This window comes from Corvus hawaiiensis, chromosome 6 (genome assembly GCF_020740725.1).
Source record: "Corvus hawaiiensis isolate bCorHaw1 chromosome 6, bCorHaw1.pri.cur, whole genome shotgun sequence".
Lineage (NCBI taxonomy): Eukaryota > Metazoa > Chordata > Aves > Passeriformes > Corvidae > Corvus > Corvus hawaiiensis.
The window spans coordinates 7,373,730-7,397,108 of NC_063218.1; the positions used below are offsets into that span (position 1 = coordinate 7,373,730).

General features: G+C 40.6%; 1 protein-coding gene across 1 annotated transcript in view; it reads left to right on the forward strand.

Annotated features, from left to right (window-relative positions):
* BRF1 (BRF1 RNA polymerase III transcription initiation factor subunit) overlaps positions 1 to 23,379 on the forward strand; it is a 172,773-nt gene that overhangs the window by 45,102 nt on the left and 104,292 nt on the right. The window lies entirely within an intron of this gene.

Below are 23,379 nucleotides of genomic sequence, written 5' to 3' on the forward strand. Positions count from 1 at the left end.
CCTGGCACACCCAGAGAAGCTGTGGTTGCCCCATCCCTGGGGGTGTTCAAGGACACGTTGGATTGAGCTCTGAACAACCTGGTGGAAGGTGTCCCTGCCCACATCAGGAGTGTTGAAAATAAATGATCTCTAAGGTCCCTTTTATGATTCAGTGTTATATTTATGCTCATGTCACATGTTTAAAGTAATTCATTTACAGTTGTTATTTGATACTTCTGAATGATAGCTCAGCTGTAATATGCAGATCCATTTTCCCCCACTGATAGTGGTAAAAAGCATTTGAAGAAATGCAGGCTGTAAGAGGCAGATAGGTACACTGCAGTGTACAGCCATCTGTGCAGCAAGTGTAGCTAACGTGTAGCAAACAAATAAAGCAAAAATAATTTACTTGTTTTTTAACCTTCTTTAAAGTATTTCAGCATGTATCTCACTTATGTGCAAGATGTACTGGTCTGGTTGACACTTAATAAATCCTTAAATGAATTTCCCAGCTTTCCTTGTTAAATGGAGATAATGTTCTGTTTGATACTTCACATAAAATACTAAAGTAAAGTATGAATAAAACTGCAAAGATGAGCTCTGTCTTTCTATATCAACAGCACAAAGTACTGCACCCTCATTTGCATGGTTACTAAAAGAGTTGTTGTGCATGTCCACATAGCTCAATTTTTTAGTGTTTATTTTTTAAAAAATCCATTACCTAAACTTAATTTTGTAGCTGATACTAAGAATTTAACCTTTGTCGTTTTGGGAGAGGGAGTTCATCCAGCTTTCGCCTGTGTTCCACGTGGTTTTGTTTGTTTGTTTGTTTGTTTTTCTATTACTATTTAAAATCCAGTGTAGTTTAAAAAACAAACCCCAGATAAATTATGGACTCTCAACACTGAAATACAAATTCCTTTTCTGGTATCTTTTCCTTTCATGAAAAACTTGAAAACTTGAGGGCTACAGGTGCAAACCTCTGACCTTTGAAATTAGAATATGTTCAAGGCTCCATAGATTAATTATGATGATCGTTATCAGCATGTTATACTTGTTCCCAGCTTAAATCTGGCAATACAGACATGGGCCACAGGAGGCAGGGGTGTTCCGGGGCCTTTGGAGCAGAGGGGCCAAGAGCAGGTGTACAGAGGATGGCCATGTGACAAAGTGCTTTAACAAGAATTAAAATGCATATTCCGGGTGATAAACTTGCCATTGGTTTTGGTCTTCTGGAGAAGGTGCCGAGGAGGGCTTGGAAAGAGGAGCAATACACTGAATAGTGCTGTACAAAGGACATGCAGTATTTTTAACACGGTAACATTTAAATACACTGCTTAGCAGAGTCCCTGAGTTTAAAGCATTCATTGTCATGGTGTTCAGTTTAGAATTCTAACAAAGAAATGTGGGAGAAATTTAGGAAAGGAAGTTAAAGGCCGAAGATTAGTGACTGTATTTTAGAGGAAAGAGGTGACCTGGAAGAAGTAGCGAAGGGCAGCAGCATCCTCAGAGCTGAGAGACAGCTCACTGATTTTGGGTGGTCCAGGTGAGTTATCTGAGTGACTTGGGAGTTGTGGAGGGAAGAGACGTTACCTGGGAACAAAACAGTCTGTTAGCAGTAGAAGACATCATGTTTCTTAAAAAGTTGTGTGGTAGAAGGAGCAAAAAAGCCTGGGGAGGTACAGTGAGATGTAGTAAAGGACTGAAATGACAAGAAATGTTGTGTTCTTGTGGCAGAACCAGAGGAGTGGGAAGCATTTGGAGAGGGAAAAGAGAATTTAATTGTGTCTGCGAGTTCAGTTTGAGGGAGTGGAATGTATTTATCTGACATGGTTATCTGCTTATTCTTCTTTTTTTCATAATGTCCATGTTGCCAGCCAGCCCCTGTGAAAATGTGAGGAATACTGTAGCCAACTCTACTGGTGCAGTCTGAATTATGCCTGAATAAACCTCAGCCTGAAATAGGAAAACATTATGTTCTCCTTGGTTCTTACACATTATTTAATTAATGCAAAAATGCAAAATATTCTGGTAACTCAATTTTTTTTGATCTGAAAAAATAGTTCTAGAACTTAAGGAGAAAATACAAATTTATTTAACTGAAGAGCAGCTTCTATTTGTAATCCTTTGGAAAGTTTTGTATATATTATTTGAGATGTGAATTAATTTTACATCCGTTCATGGTTTTTATTAGGTTATGTGACACAAACCCCCACAATGCAGCCGCTTTGGCATAGCTTTTCATTTGCCTTCCTTTATTGCTTGTCAGTGTTAATGTTTTCCAGGGAAAACAGCTTGCTAACTATTAGCTGGATTTGGGAGGTGTTTCATCCTTCTGATGAGTTGCCTATAAAAACTTCGATTTGTTATTCTCTTTATAAAATGTGTCTACATTATCAGTGTCACAAGTAAAGATACAATGCAAAAAAACCATCTGAAGGAGACAGTGGTTTTTAAACCCTCAGGTGTGATGGGACCTGTTGTCCCCCTCCCAGGGACTGAGGGATGCTGAGCGTTTCCAGTGACGTCTGACTTTGTCTGGCACTGCCAGCGCTCCGGGCAGTTCAGACTCTGGCTTTTAATTTGTTTCTTGGAATAGCAACAGTCCTCAGTTGTTTCTCTTTAATGTTTTGAGCAGCTTTTCCACCCCTACAATGTTTGAATGGAAACAAAGGGCGCTTTAGAGAGAGAGAGAGAGAGAATTTGGGAAGAGCCAGGCGGGGTGTTTGAGTGACCTGTGGGCTCAGCTGTAACCTGTGGCTGCCCCAGGGGCACTCAGGAACAATGACAACCTGGCCAGGATTTTCCAGGTGGGATATCAGTTTGTTTTAATCAAGGAACATTTCATTCTGTTTGTAATCCTGTCACTGTACACACCGGTTAGAAAAGCTGTACAACTGTCCACTCTTTTGTGTAGTATTTTCCAATGCTGCTACCTGGGGTCTTTTATAGCAATATTTTACATGATAAATGTCTTTTTTCCCCATACACACACACCTTTTTTATATTATTTATTTATTCTTTTCCTTTGAAGCTCTCTGAAAAATGCACCCTTAGTTGTAAACCAAATCCTGTCTTGTCAGAGCATAGTAAATAAAGCCTTTTCCACGTGAGAAGAGTCCCTGCAAAGTTCCCTCACCAGCTATCTTGTGTAAACATCTCCCTGTTTGCCTCTGGAGGTAAATTCAGGGCAAGTTTTTGTCCCTCCAGTAAAGCTGATCCATCTTGATGATGAGGCTCTCTGAGCTGGGCAGCCTCTGGGACTGAGGTTGAGTTATTCAGGGGGTCTTTGGTGGGTTTTTTTTGTCAGAGGAAAGAAGTGGGATCCTCCCGGGGTCAGACCAAGGCAGCCCAGTGAGGCCTCTCTCCTGAGTTGTTTGCAGAAGAACATTTTTGATAAATGTATAAGGAAAATAACCTCTTAAATTTGGGCAGAAGGTTGTCAGGAGAGCATTAGGTGCCTTGAAGTCTTTCAGATGTAAACTTGAGCTGGGTGGGAAAGCATAAGGAGCTTTTCCTCCCCAGCTTCCTCTGCCCTGTGAACCTCCCTTTTGTCTGAGGGAAGATCACAAAGGCATTGCCAGATCCCAGCAGGCAAGGAGGGTTTGGGAAAAAACTGGGCATCTGAATGGGGCAGCACTTTGTTATTTCCTATCTGTCTGCAGTACTTGTACTTTATTGCCAAGCTATTTGAAAGTCTCCTGATTTAATATGTTTATTTTCATGTCGCAGAAAGGGAAGTTGAGGATATTTATCTTCATTTCCAGGTGCCGAACTGAGGCTAAGTGACACATTCTGAGTTACCCAGAAAATCTGTGATGGAATAAGGAACTGGTCTCTTTAATCCTTGGTTAGGCAGCAGCTACTGGGCTTTTCTGCCATGTTGGTCTTTGCAAGAGGAGTTCAGCTAATTCCCTCTCGAGCATTAGCAGTTCTGTCAGCTGCCATGCTGTCTTGGGAAGCCTTGTACAGCCTCGCCATGAGAACCTTTGATGGATGCATTCTTTGTTTCTCTACTAGCACTTCAAGGTCTGTCTTTGCAAGGAAAAGGGCAAGACTTCCTTTTTTATTAGAAATGAAAAATTAGATCTCCAGCCATCTTTTGACCTCTACTAAAACTTCCTGGAGCCAGTAGGCCCTAGTGTTCCTGATTAAAAAATTAGCTTTTGAAATTAGGCTTTAATCAAGAAATTTTTAAAGCTGTGGTTAGGGAGGTTAATAAAACCGGTTTCTACTTCTTTCTGGTTAAGGACTTTCTTTTTAGTAACTGACCTTTTAGGTTTTTTTTTATTAACTGCTGTTGCATTGAAAATGTGTTTTGTTCAAGTGTGGAGTATGACAATGACATAAGAGAATAAAAATGGGTTTTAAATTGCAGTTAAAATACATGTAATATTTACTGAGGCAAATTGCTTCATTTCACTGTGTGGTAAAAGATGCCAAGATCTTACTTCATAGTAAGTTGAATAGAATATTTTCAGCTGGAACTGACCTATAATGTCCAACTGCTTGACCAATTCAGGGCTGACCAAAAGTTACAGCATGTTATTAAGGGCATTTTCCAAATGCTTCTTAAGCACTGACAGGCTGAGGGCTTTGACCACCTCTCTAGGAAGCCTTTTCCCATGTTTGACCACATTCTTGGTGAAGAAATGTTTCCTAATGAAGCATTTGCTTGGACTTGAAGGCTTCCAAAGCCTTGTTCACTTAATTTCAAAATGAAGTTTTAAAATTGCTGTGTTTTTCAGTGAATGGATTTTAGCTGGAAGAGCTTCATCTATTAAGAAAAAATTGCTGCCTTAAATAGGGTGTGGCTGTTGTTGCCCCATGTCATTTGCATAGATTTCCAAAGACTTAGCTGTTTGGTAATGCTTGGCTTGTGTGATCATTCCTATTTAGTACCACGAGAAAATGCTGGAGATCTAGGGAAGAGGGCAGCCAGGGACAGCAAGAGAAATTTAATTTCTGCACCTTAATTTCTCCCCATCACTCTCTCCTCCAGCCAGGGCTGGACGTGTTGAATTTCAACAGCAGGGCTCATGACCTGAAGCCTGCATATCCAGTCTGCTTTTCCATGGAATGAAGGAGAATTCTGTCATCCTTCATGTGCAGTGCTGCCTCACACATTTTTTTCGCTATAAAGAGATACATATAAAGCAGGTGTGGTGCTGAGGGAATGACGTGTTTCCTGTTTCCAGTTGGTGGGAAAGTAAAATTTTCCTTTCCATGTGCTCATTGATGTTTATATTCCACTGTGTGGCTCTTTCCTCTTCCCTGCTGCATCCCCTTACTGCCAGGGCTGCTCGTGGATGGGCAGCACTGAGGCAGGAGGAGTCTCTCACATATCTCACCTGGCCTCCAGCTGTGGTGTAGGAGAGCCTGTGTTTCCCTAGGTCCTCTGGATGTCTTCACATTGTCTGAAGTGGTGTTGGGTACTTGAATTGCTCCACTTGTGTCTGGTGGTTTGGAGTGTTTTTTGAAGAGAATTCCTTCTTGATGAGGAGAAAATAACCTGAAGCTTTTCAAACTGGTTGTGTGGCCCTGCACCCTGGGGGACAGGGCTGGGGACATGGTGTTAGTGGCCCTCAGGTTCTCCTCCTGTCCCTTGGAGGGGAAAGCCATAAACCTTACTTGTGCCTGACTCAGATGTGGCAGGAAAGCAGTGAGTGTGATTGCTGACTGGAATTATCCTGCAGGGTGCCCTGTTCTGGAAGTCATCGAAGCTCTCTGCTGGGAGACTGCAATTTTAATGTGGAGATTCTGTACTTGGGTGATTTCCTTTGTTCCTTCAAGATTCTGAAAATATAAAAGGGAAGGGGAACTTTACATTGTGGTGTGTGTCAACTCAACATCTGACTGTTTAAATCCTTGTGCTAAATGCCCATTATGGATGCTGCAGGGAGGGAGGGGAAAAGCTGCTGTAAGTGCAGTAGTGATAATTGACCCACTTAAGAGAGCTGCTCTAATTTTGCATGTTACAGCATCCTGGAAATTCAGATAAGAATGTTGATCTCTCCAGCTAATAGGATTTCTAAATATATCATCCAAAAGAAGCAGGAGGACTGTAATTTTGCGCGCATGTGTGTGTGCTCAGGCTAATGTTTTGTTTAAGAACTGCACACTCTGAAAATTTGCTTTTCTGTTAATTTGTTACTAACTCAGGATAAAATAGAGCTTGACCTTTAGTCCTGTCAAGGGGAGACCTGATCATGCCCCCATTAAATTCACTGATGAAATTCTCACCAGCTTTTGTGTAGAGGGGTGACCAACTTTTTTCCTTTCAGGATGTTGGTACACAGCAGGTGGCTCAAATTGTCAGCTTTTCCATAATGCAGTATTAAACAAACCATCTGCAGAGATGGAGAGGGGGACAGGGTCACAAGATGGCCTATCAAGATTACAGATTTTGGCTGGTGTTGGTAGCTTTGTTTTCCTCATTTAAGGGAAATTTTGTACAGTAGAGGTCAAAATAATACCCTTTTGAAATCCGTCTGCAGAAATACTTTATTGCTTTACAGAGCAGAGTGTTTCAAGTCTCTCTCTGGGCAATTTTTTCTCAAAGCACATCACTGGGGTGGCCTCACCTCCAGTCCTGGGTGCAGTTTTGGGCACCACAATATAAAAAAGACATTAAGCTATTAGAGTGTCCAGAGAAGGGCCATGAGGATGGTGAAGGGCCTTGAGGGGAGGCCATACGAGGAGCAGCTGAGGTCTCCTGAGTTGTTCAGCCTGGAAAAGAGGAGACTGAGGAGAGACCTCATTGCAGCCTATAACTTCCTTGTGGGGGGAAGAGGAGGGGCAGACACCAATGTCTTTTCTGTGGTGACCAGTGAGTGGACCCAAGGAAATGGCCTGAAGTTGTGTCAGGGGAGGTTTAGGCTGGGTATCAGGAAAAGGCACTGGAGCAGGCTCTCCACGGAAGTGGTCACAGCACAAAGCCTGACAGAGCTCAAGAAACACTTGGACAACACTCTTGGACATATGGTGTGATTCTTGAGATGTCCTGTGCAGGGCCAGGAGTTGGACTTTGATCCTTGTGGGTCCTTTTGAACTCAGGATGTTCTATGACTGCTGAAAACCATGGGGTTTGTGGTCAGTAGAGCTGCTGCACCTACATTGTTTTAATTTGGAGGTCCTTTGCGCTTGCCCCTCGTACCTTTCTGTGTTGGGACAAAAAAGAATCACTGTCGCCCTTTGAAATGAAGGGATAGGCTTCTGGAGCAGGTTCACTGAAGCCTTTGCCATTGTGGCCTTGAATGACATTATGTGTGAGTAAGAGAAATGTTTGGCAACCCTGTGCTCCGTCACCATGTCAGGCCTTGTGTAATCCAGAAGTACTTAAAGCAGAAGCATCTGAGCCAGATTTTTAATGCATGCAATACTGGGCTGTTATTGCATGCATAAAAATAATAATTAATGAAATGAATTGCATGGTCTGTCTTCTTAGTAATTAGGTTCCATTTTGGGGTGTCTGAACTGATAAGACATTCTCGTGGTAAAGGAGAAACGAGGAAAGAACCAGAAGCAGGGAGTGGGAGAGCTACAAAAGCATCAGTAATTCCAGGACGGAAATATGAGGGACAGCCCTCACTGGCAGCACTGAGAGGGGGTGAAGCTGAAAGGTGGTGGCAGAGGCATGGGGGATAACGACAGGAACAATGTCAGGATGAGTTCTGGATGATGGATGAGGGGAGGGAAGTGTGATGGCAGAGAGGCCTCCTTCCAGGGAAATAAATACAAAGGAGGGACGATAAGGAAGGGATCACACCTCTGATGTCTTTGACCTTCAGCGATCCTTGCATGCTTGTGAGAATAAATATTTAACAATCTTCTTAAAGCTTGTTTAAAAGAGGAAATAATTAGGTTGGCTCTCTGCTTAATACAGTTTATCTCCACATATGAATTTTGGGGCTTATGTCAGCAAAACCAGATTTATAACTGGGTGGTGTTTTGACCTGATGGGAGCTAATATGTTGCTAACACCAGCTAAATAAAAACCAGTTGGGTACAGCCGGTAATTGTACAGCACATTCTTGCTTTTGTCAGAGGATATGCTGGATATGGTGTGGGATGAGGAGGAGATGCTTCCCCTTCCTTCCCTGCATGGCCACCCCCCTCTTAAGGAAGGAAAAAAAGAAAAAAAAGAAAAAAGAAAAGGCGTTACCTGGTGCTTTGTTTAAATAAATCCTGATAACAAACATGATCAATTATAATTGATGTTTTTGATCTGGTCACTGAAAAATATTCCTGGTTGTAACCATCACTAATATTTTATGCATTTTAGTATTTTAAAAGTCAATTAGAAAATTAAATGCTCTCTTTCATTAAAATAGAAGATTGTGTATTTGAATTTTAATGCAGTAAAAATGCTGCCTTAGAACACAAATTCATATTATTAGATTAATTAAGATCAGTAATGCAAAACAGGGTGAACAAAAGCCAGTGTGTTGAGACCTCTAAGCCCTTCTGTGCTTGCTATCTGCAAATATTTTAGCTTGAGGTTTTCTCAAACTGTGTCCACTTTCATCCTGTTCTTAAGTCTTATGCAGCTTTTTCTGTCTTGCAGTTTCTGATGTCGTAAGAACAAAGTGAAGGTATATCAGAGAAACAATATTACCTGTCAAATTTGTTTTGTAAAAACGGGATTCATTCTCACACCTGACCTGGCCTTAAATCTTGAAAGTGGTCTTGATAATGATTTCTTACATCCTAATTATAAGCCTTTTAAAAATGGGTAAAGGTCCTTCTCAAGAGCTGTCTTATTTCCTTCTGATGTTTGTCACTAGGATTTTGTTTGCATGATGTAGTTTTCATACACAAACCTCATACTGGAATTGCTTCTCAATGAAACATTTTTAGCATTTTGTAATTCATGCCAAGTAAAATGGTGAGCTGAGCCTTTTCTAACTTTTCCCTGTTCATCTGCCCTTATGGCAAGTCCGTGTCCTTCCTCGAAGGCAAAAGAAAATGTCTTTTAAGTTCAGCTGCCAGACTGGCTCAGTATTGTTATAAGTATGAATGATGTAATACTCAATCACGTGGTGGTATGTCTGCTATTTTCCCATCTTTGAGAGAGAATAATCTTTCCATCTTATCCAGTTTCAGCAGTCTGGGAAAATAGCAGCCTTAAATGAAGCCCAAAAGAACCAAAATCTTGATTTCTTCCAGAGCTTTTCTTTTGAAGCCAGATGTTCCCCATGTCTTCATTTTGACTTGCTAATTGGAAATAAGATGTTGAAGATAACGTGTGCTTTGAAGCTTGTGTATTGTGTATTTTATTTAGATTTAATCCTTTAAACATTTGACAATAAAACATAAATTGCGGAGCTCTCATCTTTAGATCAGCTGTAAGTGAATCATTTAAGTTTTCAACATCCTTCCAGTTTGGGAGAAATGCAGTAGTCTCAGTGATGTTTTGACTGCATGTGTTAGTAAAGTGCTATGAGATTTGCTAATCAGTATTTTTAAATGGTGATATATTGGTGTTTCTTCAATGAAGGAGCAGTTTGGCTCCCAAAAATAAAGTCCCAGCTTATGCCTCAGCAGGGAGTAGAAATCTGAGTGCTCTTCAGATTCCTTTTGTATTGATAAGCAAGGAGGAATAGTGAACAGTATATTTTATGTTGTCATATATCATGATGGAAAGCAAATTTTGAAAGAGGGGAGATACATAGACTGAAAAAAAGAAGCCTTTTAGTGTGGACAAAAAATACCATGTAACTTCTACTAGGCTATAATATTTTTAATATGGAGAGAAAAATATGCAGTGTAAATGTATATTCAGCAACATGACATGTACTAACCAAAATGGGAAAGTCCTTATTACATAAAAACCAGAACTCCAAACATTGCTTCTCTTATTGTCAGGAGAAATTCTCACCTTATCTGTTTTACAGTATTTTTCCTTCTGCAATTGGTCTTTTAAACTGTTTACTGTGCCTGTAGTGGCCTTGCAGCTTCCAAGGGAAAACAAAGTTGCTTTCGTCATTTCAGGTGCTGTAATGTGTAGCACAATTCTAGGACAAACAATGAGCTGGTGTTTCAAGTTAGACTGCAGAAAATTTGAGAGGTTACCTGAACCTTCTTGTTTCTGAGAAAGCACCACCGTGCCCTCGATTTGCAAGGATTTTACCCTGTTCTAGTTCACTTACATTAAAAATACACTTTCTCTCCTTCCTTAATGAATCCATGGCTTCAGAGTAATGCAGTTCTGCCTATCCAGCTCTGAAGGCTGTGCGATTATAGATGCTTTTCTGTGACTCTTGCTTTTGGGCGAAAGAGCTGGGCTGTCTAAATTGAGACTATTTCTTTTGAAATTTGCCATTGAAATCACCAGCGGACCAGCCTTGATCTCCAGGGAAATGAGGAAAGAAATGCAAAATAATTTTCAGTCATTACTGAGGAAGTCTCTTTTAAAGAGATATCAGGAGGTTTCAGCTGCTGCCTCTCACTCGGTACCTGGGATCAGAGAACGTTCTGTTCGTACTTACCTGGAGTTCAGAGTTTGGCTTTCCCACGTGAGGGCTGTTCACTTCTGCAGAATCTAAGCTGAATTTTGTTTTCCATTTGAAAACTTCTGGTCCTTAAAGGATCAGTCTTCTTGAGGGTGCACCAGATGCACTGCATCTGTGCTGATGTCTCTGAGGGACTCCCAGATCACTGCATTCTTGTCACATCTTGGAGGACCCAGTTCATTGCCAATAATTATTTCCTGTGCATATTCAGATTATAGTTTTTCAGTTGAAAAATATTTTTGTCCATGTTCTGTTTAATATTATCATTCACCTAGAAACTAAGCTCTCCCTGTGGGAGAGGAAAGCAACTCAAGTATTGACTGCTGCTGTTCCCATTCCTCAGACTTTGAATGGGTGGCTTCAGTGTCTCAGCTGTTTCTCACAGTCATTCAAAGGTGAAATGAGAGAACGCTCCAGTCTTGATTCCTGCTGATAATGTTGGCAGCCCTCCCAGAAGAACTGTGAACTGGTCACTTTCCTCCTGTTTCAACTGGAGAATTTGGGAGCACCATCAGGAGCCAAGAACATTGGCTGAGAGGTAGTATACACAACATGATGACAGCATCAGAAAAAGAAGCTTCAAAGAAACGTAGCTTGACATAAATGTTTCATTACAACAGTCCTTCCTACTGAGAGGCTCTAGGGTAGGAGGAAGGACAATACAGTGTGTTTTCCACTGTCTCTCCAGCAGTCAGAGGTGTGATACAGGGAAATGTTTGTATAGGTAATGTATCTGAAGGTGATGAAACATGTAGAAAAGCCTGTGCCCTATGCAGGATTGTAGAATAATTTAGATTAGAAGGGGCCTCTGGAAGTCATTTCTCCATTCCATGCTCACATCCTCAGTAGGTTCCTGAAGCCCTGCTCTGGTTGAATGTTGATTGTCTCTAGCAATGGACATGTCATGTTCTCTCTGGGCCTTGCTACCTTCATACCAAAGATTTTTGTTTTCCAAATATTTAAACAGATTTTTTTCTTGCTACAGTTTGCTTCTGAGAAGAATTTGGCTCCGTATTCTCTGTAGCCTCTCATTAGGTAGGCGGTGTTAGGTGTCCCCTAAAGCCAGGCTGACAAACCTGGCTCTCTCAGCTTTTCCTTGTAAATCGTGTGTTCCAGCCCCTCAACCATCTCAGTGTCACTGATGTTGTACTTGAGAACCCAGATCTGACCAAGGCTCTCCAGGTGCAGCCTCATCGGCAGGGAATAAAGGGGAATATCCACTTCCCTGGACTGCTGGCTGCACTTTTGCTAACACAACTCAGTACCTGTTTGGCCTTTCTCAATGCAAGAGCCCAGTGCTGGCTGCTGCTCAGCTTTCTGTGGGGACATCCAACTCCTTTGTGTCAGCTCTTCTTTCCCTGGTCAGCTCCAGCCTATACTGTAGCAAAGGGTTACTCTATCTTTGCGTGTGAGGCTTTTTAGGAAGTTGAAAGACAGATGCAGCTCCTGTCAGCCCAGTTCTCTAGCCTCCTAACATCCCTCTGAGTGGAGCCCCACCTGACGCAGGATTGCCTCGCCAGCTTGGTGCCATCTGCATACCTGCCTGGGGTGCCTCTCCCTCCCTGTCTCGCTGCTAATGGAGACAGTGTTGTCCCCTAGGGATGCCTGCAGCAGCTGCCTGCTAATTGGACTTTGTACTATTAATCACAGCCCTTCAAACCTGGCAGTCCAGCCAATTTAGTGCTTGCCTAGGCCAGCAAGCCAGGCCATGTCTCAACAATTTGGCTTTAAGAATACCGTGGCAGACCACGTGTTCAGCTTTGCAGAAGTCACAGTGAGCAGCTTCCATTGCAGTGCTGGTGTCCCTGAGCTGGTGTTGGTTGGGGGCCATGTAAAACTGATGGGTAGGTGACACTTTGCACAGGGGTGCAGCTGAGCTGTGCCTGTGCATAGGGCAGGTTTTTTGGCTTGTGCTCTGGATGTAGAATTTCTCTTTGCTCGGAGTCAGGAGTGATCTGTCTTCTGATGGGCAATGCAACAGGTACTCATTGACTTAGTCTGAGGTTTTTTTAAAGGACTGGTGACTAAAGCCTGTTCCTGGCTTGCACAAACCCCAAATTCACTTCTGTAAGGGGAGTTAAGAGCTGAGAGGGGAGTCAGGGCCGAACCTTGCCCATTCTCCTTTTGAAGCTGTTGTTGCCGTGCAATCTGAAACACGAGAGAGAATAGTGGGGCCAGGAGAAAGGCAAACAAGTGGAAGCTTTTGTAGGTGAATGGCCAGGCTTAGAGAGGGGGTATACCTATTTCAGCTTCCTTCTCTAAGGTTACTCCTGTGTGTTTCTTTTTTTACAAATGTATTAATTATATATTATTCTCCTGACCTAATGCATAAACAGTTGTGGCAGCAGAACTGTAATTCCAGTTTGCCTCCTCCCAGCTGAGGGTCCTGTAGGTGGAGGTGTAGAATTTATAGTGTTTTATGGAGAAGGTCAGTATTCTCATCTTCTGATTGGAGGAACTGAGGCATAGAAGGGAAGCAAAATGACTTGTTCATCAAGATGTAGACATTTTTGTGTCCTGTGTGTATCTACACCTCTTACTGCTGCCTCCCATAATGTAGGAGCCCTGTTCTACATATTGCTTTCTATTTAGATTTTCTAAGATACTGGACTATACTTTTCCAAGTTTATTGGCTAAATACATTGGAATTTTTAGCTAAAATTTCCAAGAGGATCAAATTCTGCAGGCCCACTAGCTCTGGTATTGCACTGAGCTTGTAAGCAAAATTCTAGGCTGAATTTATAAATCTCAGTGGTAAGAAAAAAGTTATCATTTTTCTTGAAAGCTTTGCAAATGTGACACAATCAGTGAGCAGCTGTAAACATGAGACTCACAATAGCATTCTTGGTTGTTGTTCAGAGCAGAGCTGTATTTTAGGAGCTTGCCATCAGCGTGCTGGATAATGTTATTGGAAATCACACTGCTGGGTTACAGTAAAACTACTGCAAGAGGCTCTGTGAAAGGCGTCTAAGGAGATCTTTCCCAGCATATCACTGGCAGTTTTTATTTTCCCAGAGGCAGATGATATGTACATCATTACTGATTTTTTTTTCCTTTCTTTCATGAAGAATTCCAGCCGCTGAGATAAGTTTACAGCTTCTTAAAAACTGATAATGACAGAGCAGTCTCTGTGCTGTAAGAGAGACGTGAGATAAGTGCTTGCCATTGCTACAGCATTCAAAAGAAGATAATAAAAGGATAAAAGTAAAAAATGACACTTCAGGAGAATACCTTATTTTCCAGCTTGATTAAAGCCATTTAAAGAAAGTTGTTAACTTCTAAGAGTATGAGAAATACCATTTGCAAGTAAATTAACTTCAGATGTTCACTAACAATGCTGTGCAACATTGTCTTGAGATGCTTTGAGAGTTCCTACCTAAGTGAAGTAAATATTGGCAGTAATGCCAACAGAATTCCAGTATCTGTGACAAGTGAATTGTACCAGATTGCTTACTGAATACCTGAGTTTTCAGTGGGGTATCAGTGTGGGTATTCTGTCCCCTTCCTACCCTCCTTTCTCCCTGCACGCCTTGCCCCAATAAAGCGTTTTCCTTTATCCTTAATGATCCCTTCATAAAGATGTGTAACCAGTAACAAAGGAGTTGACTCTCGCTTTATCTTTTTTTTTTTTCAACACTAAAAGTTGATATATGTGCTTACAAAGTGATTTTTAGAGTAAATTGGTGCAAAAGCAAATTTAATATTGAACTGAATAAAGGATTTTAAAGTTATTGTAGGAGGTGCTTAGCTGTAGCTAGGTGTAGCAAGCTGTAGCTTGTAAGTAGGTATGTTGGATAATAAAGGCATGAAAATTAGGATTGTCATACTTGAAAGGAGGGACTGAATTTGTGAGATCTCTTGCATCTCTTTATTATAAGAAGTTCAGGATGTCTCTTAGCTGTTTTGCACAGGGGGACAAATTTCTTTGTTGATTTGCATACAAAGGACGTAGCTTGGGTCTTTCAAAGGCAAGGAGCTGGTGTGAAAAAGAATTGTTGCCCACAAAGTTAGTCGCCTGCTGGGGTATTATAGCTGAAATACATTTGAAAGCTTCTTTCTGTGACCTTTTGGGGAGACTTGGGAACCCCAGAGTCAAAATGTGTATTATAATAGTAGGAGAATCAGGATATTTCAGAGCATTTTACCAAGGAAGGGGAAACTGTTATCTTCATTATAAAAACATGATAAAGGATGGAATGTTTTTTGTCGGGCAGTGGCAAAAATGGAAACAGAAATCCAGTGTCCTGAGGCACAGGCAAGAGTCCTCTGGGTTATGCCTTTCAATTTCTTGGGAAAAGAGATTCCCAAAGGGAAGCATTTGTTTCCCGTCCTTTTGTGTAGATAAAATACAAAGTGTATCAAATGCCTGTGACTGTATTTTCCCTGCTTAATAGATCACCTCAAAGATTTATTCTTACAATTGAACTCTCTGAAAAGTTAGCTGCCTTTAAAATCTCAGATATGCAAACTCCTCCATCCACCTGCTCTATTATGCCTGTTCAAGGACCAAATTTAATTTTGTTCTAGAGACAACCTTTAGAAACATAAATTTGTTTTAACTTTAAAATCCAGTATATTAGGTCCTTGAAGGAGAATTTGTCATGTTGAGAATTGTATTCATTTCAAGGTATGATGCATCACTTGTCCCCAGCCCTGAAAGGTATTTTAAATTGGTATTTGATATTTGGAAAGTTAGAAAAGCTGTTGCAGTTCTTTTTTTTTTTTTTTTTTAAGTTCTATTTGAGCTCTGTTCAGTTGGGCTGAACAGAAAGTATCAGTGAAAGTATCTTCTCACCCTGCCAGTGACAGCTGAAGGCAATCTCTCACTTTGTGCATTGCTGGGAAGTAGAAGTGAAGACTTGTTTGCATAATCCTTCTTGTCCACAGGTTGGTAAATTCAGACGTGCTAACTCAGTGCTTCTGTCTGTTTCCAGGATACCTGGGTAGCTGTCCAAGGAGGTAATGTGAGTTTTCTACTCCTATTGCCAAATAAACCTCCCTTGAACACTCCTCCAGTGGTACTCAAAAGTGCAAGATGCATTATTATATAATTTGGTGAAATGCTTTATTAATAACTCATTTGGGATATGCTGCTATTTATGAACCATAAGGCAACTCTCTTTAATAAAACTCAAATTCAGTATACCTCAGTGCTCTTATGACTTACGTAGCTTTCTGCTACAGCGAACACGTAGGAATCTTTTTTTAGGTTTAGTGTAGGCATTTCTTAAGTTGAAAGCATGGGCTGAGGATTTTTCAACCCACCAATGCAGTGCATCAGTTTAGCTTTGTGTATTTGTATTTATTTTATTGATAATACCTCCTGCTTTGAGGAGTTCAGCCACTGTAAAAGTGGCATGTTGTCCTGATTTCCAAGCACTGCTGATGAACTGGTCCTAAGAGCCCAGTTTCCAGCTCCATGCTGCGTTTAAGTTCTGTAGGAAATGCAGATGATTGGGGAAGTTGCTGTGAGTTACTGTAGTGCCTTTAATCGAGCTTTGATTACTACAAGAATAGTAATTAACAGTTTGGTAGCATCTGTGAAAGCATTGCTCCATCCATGCCCCAAGAGAGAGCCAGCCACGTCCATGGAGCCATTATGCCTGACATTTTTCCAGTGGAGTGCTGTGGGTGTGAGGGAGGGTGAGAACATAGAGAGCTCTTCCACCTGCCCAGGTTTTCTGATCAGCAGGAATACACCATTAGGGAGAAAGGTATTCCTGCAGTGCCCACTTCCAGAACACAAGGGCTCCCTTTGGTGCAGTTCAGGTAATGAAAGGTTTCTGCAGGTGTGTGCCTGTGGGCACCTGGTAGAGAAGGGTTTGTCATTGTCTTATGTGACATATGCAGAGATGGTTCTCTTAAAGGCCTTTGAGAATGGGAAATTAAACACATCCCATTGTTGTACTTCCCACCAAAAGCCATTAAGGAGCCAGCAGCCTCAGAAGGGCAGGGATGCAATTCATTCCTTTTGAAGCCATATTTTCTCTTAAAACAAAGGCTCTAGTGTCAGAAATTTTTTGCTAAATGAGTGACAGTGTTTTATGTATATCATATTGGATCATGCCTATGCCTAGATAAATCAAGTCCACTGATCCTGGCAGGAAAGCAGCATCTGAGTTTGTGTGCATCTCCCAGTATGGGGACAACAGCTGCCATGCTCCCATCCCAGCAGAGGTCTGCTGAGATAATTCACCCAGGAGCACTTAATACCAGTGCACTTGCCTCAGTATGGGTATGAAAGCTAAGATGTAACACTTGGCTTCTGGCATGCGAAATGTAAAACATTCTGCATCCACAAAATTTGGTTTTATTCTGACGTAATGGAGCACTGTAATGCTACTTTTTTCAAAAAGTATGTGAGTGCTTACTGTGGGTAAACCAGAGCAGTACTGTGACAAACTCTCACATGGGAACTGTGTTTGTACTTATAACAAGGGAGGTGTAACCAATTTTATAACATTTTGGGTTGCTATAAAGTAGTTACTCTCCAGTAACTGCTTTATAGCAACCCAAAATGTTATAAAATACTCTCCAGTAACTGCTTACTTGTTTTTCTCCTTACTTGTTTTAAGGCTTCTCTTTCAGATAAGGTAGGTCTCTGTGTTTTGGAGCAAGCTGGGAAGAACTGTGCAAACTTTAAAGAGAAATTTGAGAAGGTGGGAGGGGTGACAAAGAGATTGTCTCAGGCTCTGGTTTTAGAGAATGCTTTAAGCCGCTGTGAGCTGGCACAGCTTGAGAAAGAAGTTATCTTGCTTTGGTCTTGCTTGCTCAGTCCTCCCTCGGTCCATCCCCTGCCCAGGTGTTTATGCAGTTACATGTGAACTCGGGAGTTAATCCAGCTGAAAACGGGATATGTCGGGGGGGAAGTTTATTTCAGACAGTTCCTTTGGCTGGTTTGCCACATTGCTGCACAAATAGCAGCTGTGGGGAGGGGGTGGTAATGAACTGAAATTGAGGTAGTTATGGCAGGTTTTGTTTTTCTGTTTTTCTGTTTTTTCTTTTTTTCATATTTTTATGTATTTCCAAACTCTTCCAAGCAGAGTGTCAGCCTCATGACTGTACTGGTTTTCCTTTGCCACCTGTGAGCAGGCAGTGATTTTTCCTCTGCTGCTTCTCTCAGCCAGCTGCTTCACGTTCCCAAATGTGTGCATTGCTGCTGTGCTGAATACTTGAGAGCCATCTCAGAATAATTCTTCTACATCTGCACCTCTGACTTCTTTGGAACTTTCCTTTCACTGTTGGTACAAGAGTCATAACTTTTATAGACTTTGTATGCACAGAAAAGAGAGAGAACTGAACTCCTTTACATTTACTTAAATCTTTACTATCAATGTCCTCCTTCCCAGCTTCTTTTCATAAGCCCACTTTATTACCAAATTGTCCTTCTGTGCAGATTTTTAGACTTTGCAGTTTCATACCTGCTTGTGTTTTCTGCAGTGATTTTACAATTTTTCAGGTTTCTTTTTCCCCTTGCAGCTTGAGCTTTGCTCCTTTCCTGCTGCCTCTCGCTCATTCTCATCTGCCAGCCCTGCTCTTCTTTTAAGTTCTTCCTTAAGCCTTGCTTCTCCTAGCAACCTCTCTTGTTTTCCCTCACCAGTGCTTGTTCAATTTACTGTTCAGGGAACGGGGTCTCTCTTTTTTGTTTGGAGACTTTTTGTTGTTTAAATATAGCCAACTGTTATTTATACATGGCCACATCATTCAAGTTGAAGATTAACCTCATGTCTCTCAGAACTTTTAAATTAATATTTACATTTTCATTCTATGCCTAAATTTTCTTTTCCCTAAGCAAATATACTAACTAGATTATCTTTCAGGGGCTTAGTATGGATATTCTTTGCATATTTTATCCCTTTGATACCCTGTATAATTGCGAGTTGACTGTACATGCATTCTGAGACGAGAAATGGTATTTTAAGTTTTTTTTCTGTTGTGTTGTGCTGTGTTATAAATTTACATGTGACTGTTACAAATTTACATGTGACTATGTAAATACTTGGCACTACCCCACAAAGCAGGTTTTTTACTTGAAGTCAGTAACAGTGGGAACACAGCTTAGCCCCAGTCCTTTGAAGACAAGGGCAGCATTTTTAGAAGTGCTGAATGCTTGCTGCATATTCAGCCAGCCTGGGTGCTTTGGAAGATGTTCTTCTAAATGGCAATGACTCTGAAGACAATTATTGAGAAAAGCTGCAGCATTAATTTAGGAAAGACTGAATTGCATGTGCATTAGAGTCTGAAGGTTGATGTGACTTGCAGGCCTTGGGTCCCTCCCATGTGCAGCAGCGCAGATTTGTGTGCAGCTGCTGGAGATGCAGGAGGGGAGAACTGGTGTCAAAGGCTAATTCAGGTCTTAGGTGAGCCTGAAAGCCACACTTGTAACCCTTTCAGTTAATGCCATGGGATCAGGCAGGCTGAATGCAGCCCCAAATGCCTGTCTGCTCTTTGATCTGCCTGCTGCTTGCACGATGCTGAATTACTGCTGCTAATTTTGCCTTAGCTCTGAAGGTAGTGAGGCTGCATGCGCTGAAAGAACTGCTGGAAAAACATCCTGATAGATCTGGGGAAGGAGTGGGGCACTGCTTTTTGTTTTCAAATTGGGGATTTTAGAGTACAGAATTTAGAGCAATACGCTTTTATGAAACACAGTCATACAGCTGTGTGCAAAGAAGAAAGAACCCCTCAGACCAAAATGCAGTTCTTTTTTTATCATGCATTAATCTACACATAAATAAAGATTGCTTTTTATAAAAATGGCATTTGTGCTTAGCAGTTTCATTTGTTATGTGCTGCTTTTATTTGTGTACTCGAGTGCAGCCTGTGCTACGTGGACTTCTTTGCACAGGCAAAATTGGAGACTGAAGAAATTTTGGAAACTGGCTCTGTGGGGATTCAGCCTCGAGGCAAAGCTTTCATTAAAGTTGTCAAAAACGAGCTTTCTACAAAAGAATTGGGTTTGGTTATTATTTTCTAATTGTTTTAGTTCGGTGTCTTTGGAAAGAGAAATGTTTACTTTAAACAATTAGCATTGTCAGTCAGTCTCAATTAATGGCTAATTAAAATGGTGAAAGTTTGTAAAGCACCAGAGGTCTAACCATGATAAGTCATAATCAGAAATCATATGGTGTATGAAATTATGGAAGGGGAAGGTTGTGAGCTGGGTGTAGAACTGAAAGGCTGAAAACTGGGTTCTGGGCCAGCCAAATGCTGTCATTAGTTTTTTACCCTGGTATCACCCCACTTCTGTGTCCGCCCTCCCTTTTGTCTTTTCTCCGTGTGTTTGTTAAAGAAAGTGCTTCTGGGAAGTTCCCATTTGTTATATAGTTTATCCAGAACCCTGACACTGAAGTTGCAATTATTTCTTTTCATTTAGAACTTGAGAAAATTTTGTTTTAATATTCAGATTTTTTTTTTGCTTTTCAGACACATTTCCTATTAAGCTTTGCTTTTTTATTTGCAGCCAGCTGAATTGCTGCTGTTGAGTACTGAAAGTGAGATTATGTTTAAATATTTTATATATTTAATGGATCAGGTTTTAGTTTTTGTGGAAGCATTTTAGCTTTAGCTGAATAAAGGTGACACTTCATTGTGGATGTCAAATTTCTGCTGAGTGGCTTGCAGTCATAGTTCCTTGGCACTAGTCCTCCTTCCGTGGTATGGCTGCTTTTGTAGTAAGCTTGTAAAAATAAGTAAAAAATGTTCCAAGGGTAACTTAACAAAAACTAACTAACTAACTAAAATTAATACTAGACCCTTTGTCTTCTCCATGCTTCTTAATACGGGCCTGTGTCTCCCAGATATGACATCCTACACAGTGGAAGAATTTTGAAAGAGTAGCATGAAATAATCTGAAGGTTTCCTGATTACTGTACATTGTCAAACACTAAAGATTTTAATTTTTCAAAGATTTTTTTAGGAGGGGTAGCAACTTTATTGTAAATGATAGTTGTTTATTTTAACAGCATCTTGCACAATTTATTCCTGCAAATAGTGGATTTGCCTCCTGCTAGATATTGTTATTGAAAATCAGGGGGATTTTGCTACACAAGTACTTTAGGATTGCTGGAATATGTAAAATGTAGGTCTCTCTGAAGTACAAATGCATGCTTGTTTTGGTATTTTGGGTTTTAGTTTTCCGGTACTATTCATTTCTTCATGAACTTTTGTTTCCTCTGGTGCTGAGAATGAGATCATTATTGCTGTGAATCATGGAGCTCTCATATTATCCACAGATTTTTGGATTATAAAGGCAGAAAAGGAACATTTTGGCTGCTCGATCTGACCTTTTGCATCATGCTGGTCAAAGGATTCCCTTGAATTTAATTTTCTGAAGTAGTGCCTCTAGACTTACCTCATCTTGATTTAGACATTTAGACATTACTAGTGATGGACAGTCAGTTGCATACTTTGGTGAAACTTGCTTAAAGAATGAGTAGCAAAGGAAAAGCAGTTAAAACTGTTTATGCTTTTTATTTTCCTTTTTTTTTTCTTTTAGATTTGGGAACATTTATAACCTAAGTCCCTTTGTGCCCTGTTATTTGCATGTGTATATCTACAGCACCAGTAGCTTTCCATCCCTTTAAGAGCTATTCCATGTGGGTAGCAGTCTCCATATGTAAAATGATCATTGTTTTCTTCCAGCCTCAAAGAAAACATTTATCTTACGATTGTATAATTTTTGAATACATATTAAGTATTATCTGCTCTTTTCAGCTGTTGTATGTTCTCCTGAACTGTTCCAGCTCTGAAAAGGAGTTTGAAAACAGCAGCCTGTTTTTACAACCACTTCCTGCTGATAATAGTGCCCACAATATTCATAGTAAGGGCCAACCCAGAGCTACTGCGTGACTCAAGTTTCCCCTTTTGCTTTGCTGTAGTAGCTACACATCTAATCAGGGAGAGAGATTGCTGGAGGCTACCTTAGATGAAATCCAGAAGTGCCACATTTTTACTGTGACCTTTGCTTACAATTTTGGTGGACACTTGAACTAACTTCTCTAAGGAGCAGGGGAACTGTATGTTAAAGCATCTATGGTGTAGCTCTGAACTGATTCAGAGCTGCCTGAACCCTGCTAGTGAATTTCCCAACTCCTTAGCTCTGATCTTGTGTTGCTATAAATACATCCCATGCTCTCTGTTTCTTCTTGGACAAAAAGGTGGGGTTGTTTTCCTTACAGTAGTAAAGCCTAAGCCCTTGTACTGTGTTAGTAATTTTCCACCGAAAGTGTGTTTAACAGTTTGAGGAGGTTGAGGAATACTCTGGTATACAGATTTCATGACTGTAACTGAAATGCCTGGGTTAGAAAAGTACCTCTCTGGCTCACCTAAGATCTGAATTAGCATTTGGCACTGATGTTCCTTCCAACTCCTTCGTCTCCAGTGACAGCAGCCAGGCTCTAGGACCACTCAGTTACTCACTTTGGTGCCTCAATAACCTATAAGGTGCTTTTCGTTTGGTGTTTAATGCTTTTTTCTCCCCCCTAAATTGTGATGAGATCTATCAGATATGAGTGATAATTTTACTTTGTCTCAGTGGGGACAGTATCTCAGGGTGGGCATAGAATAATCAGGCACTTCAAGTCAATAATGAGCTGGGAACATCTTCAGACTTAGAATGTTTCTTGAGCACAAAATTGGCATAGCGATTTCTTCCTAGATCTGTTTGATGAGCTGACAATTATTATGGTTCCTTGGCAATTGCATTGCTAAAGTCTTTCCATTTTCTCCTTTCTCACTACTTTTACAAAAAATGTGCACTGAATTCAGTATTGCTCTGTGTATATTTCTAAGCTGTGTATTTTACAGATGGTTTTTGTTAGCAGTTTCCTTACTGTGTTAAAATTTCAGATTACTGTAATATCTTGCATAATACTACCTATAATGGATTCTTGATTTTTTTCAGAGCCATACTGAATTTTCAGCTAATTAACTACCCAGCTATGCTGTGGTTTTTAATGTGGAAATTAATTTCCACCAAATAATATTAACATAATGTATTAAATTTTGTAACAAAGTTGGAGTACATTGTACAATTTCAAATGCAAACTAAGGGTAGAAATGCTCAAGGATAGAAGTTCTTAGCAATGAAAATGTTTATGTATAAACTAATTAGGTTATCTGAATTACTTTCCTTCCACAGCTGATAATGTTTAGGAGAAATGTGTACTGTATTTCTCTGGCTTACTTGGAGAACATTCACTAAGACTTATGTTACCACAGGATGCACCAAACTACATTTTATTTAATGCTGGATTTCTTAACACGTTGCTGCATACAAAAACTCACATAGAGCCCTGCATACATGTTTTCTTTGCCTGCCTCACTCTCTCACTCTCTCCCCTTCTCTCACACTTTACCTTGACACTCCTTTCAAAAATAAAGCCTTTTACAACATGTAAGCCACACCTGAGTAGCTGATAGGAGATCTGGCATGTGTTCATTAACAGCAGCAAAAGGCTACCTTTGCACTTTGGGCTTCATGGTGCTTTTTTTATTCTCTATTTTGGATACTGTTTAGACAATGCATTCATAAGTGTGCTTGCTTTCAGTTAAGTCTAATGGAAATTTGTAGTGTTTTGGCTTGTTTTTAACTATTATGTTTCCCAAGTGTGCCCATAATGAGTAGATGGTGACCTAATATTTTGCAGCACCACAGGATATCATGAAGGGAGTGAAAACTGAAAGCTGATTTTGCTTGGCTGGAGAAGGGAGTAGGAAAAGCAGCTTTCCCTTCCCAGATCTTTGACAGGTCCTCATAGAAGAGAACAAAAGAAACTTATTTCAGTTTTCTTAGTTTGCTCTTCTATCAGTGTTTCTGGGCTCCTAAGATGGCATAGGAGACTGATGATGCTTTATATTCTTAAGTGTATTCTATCTTGATGCT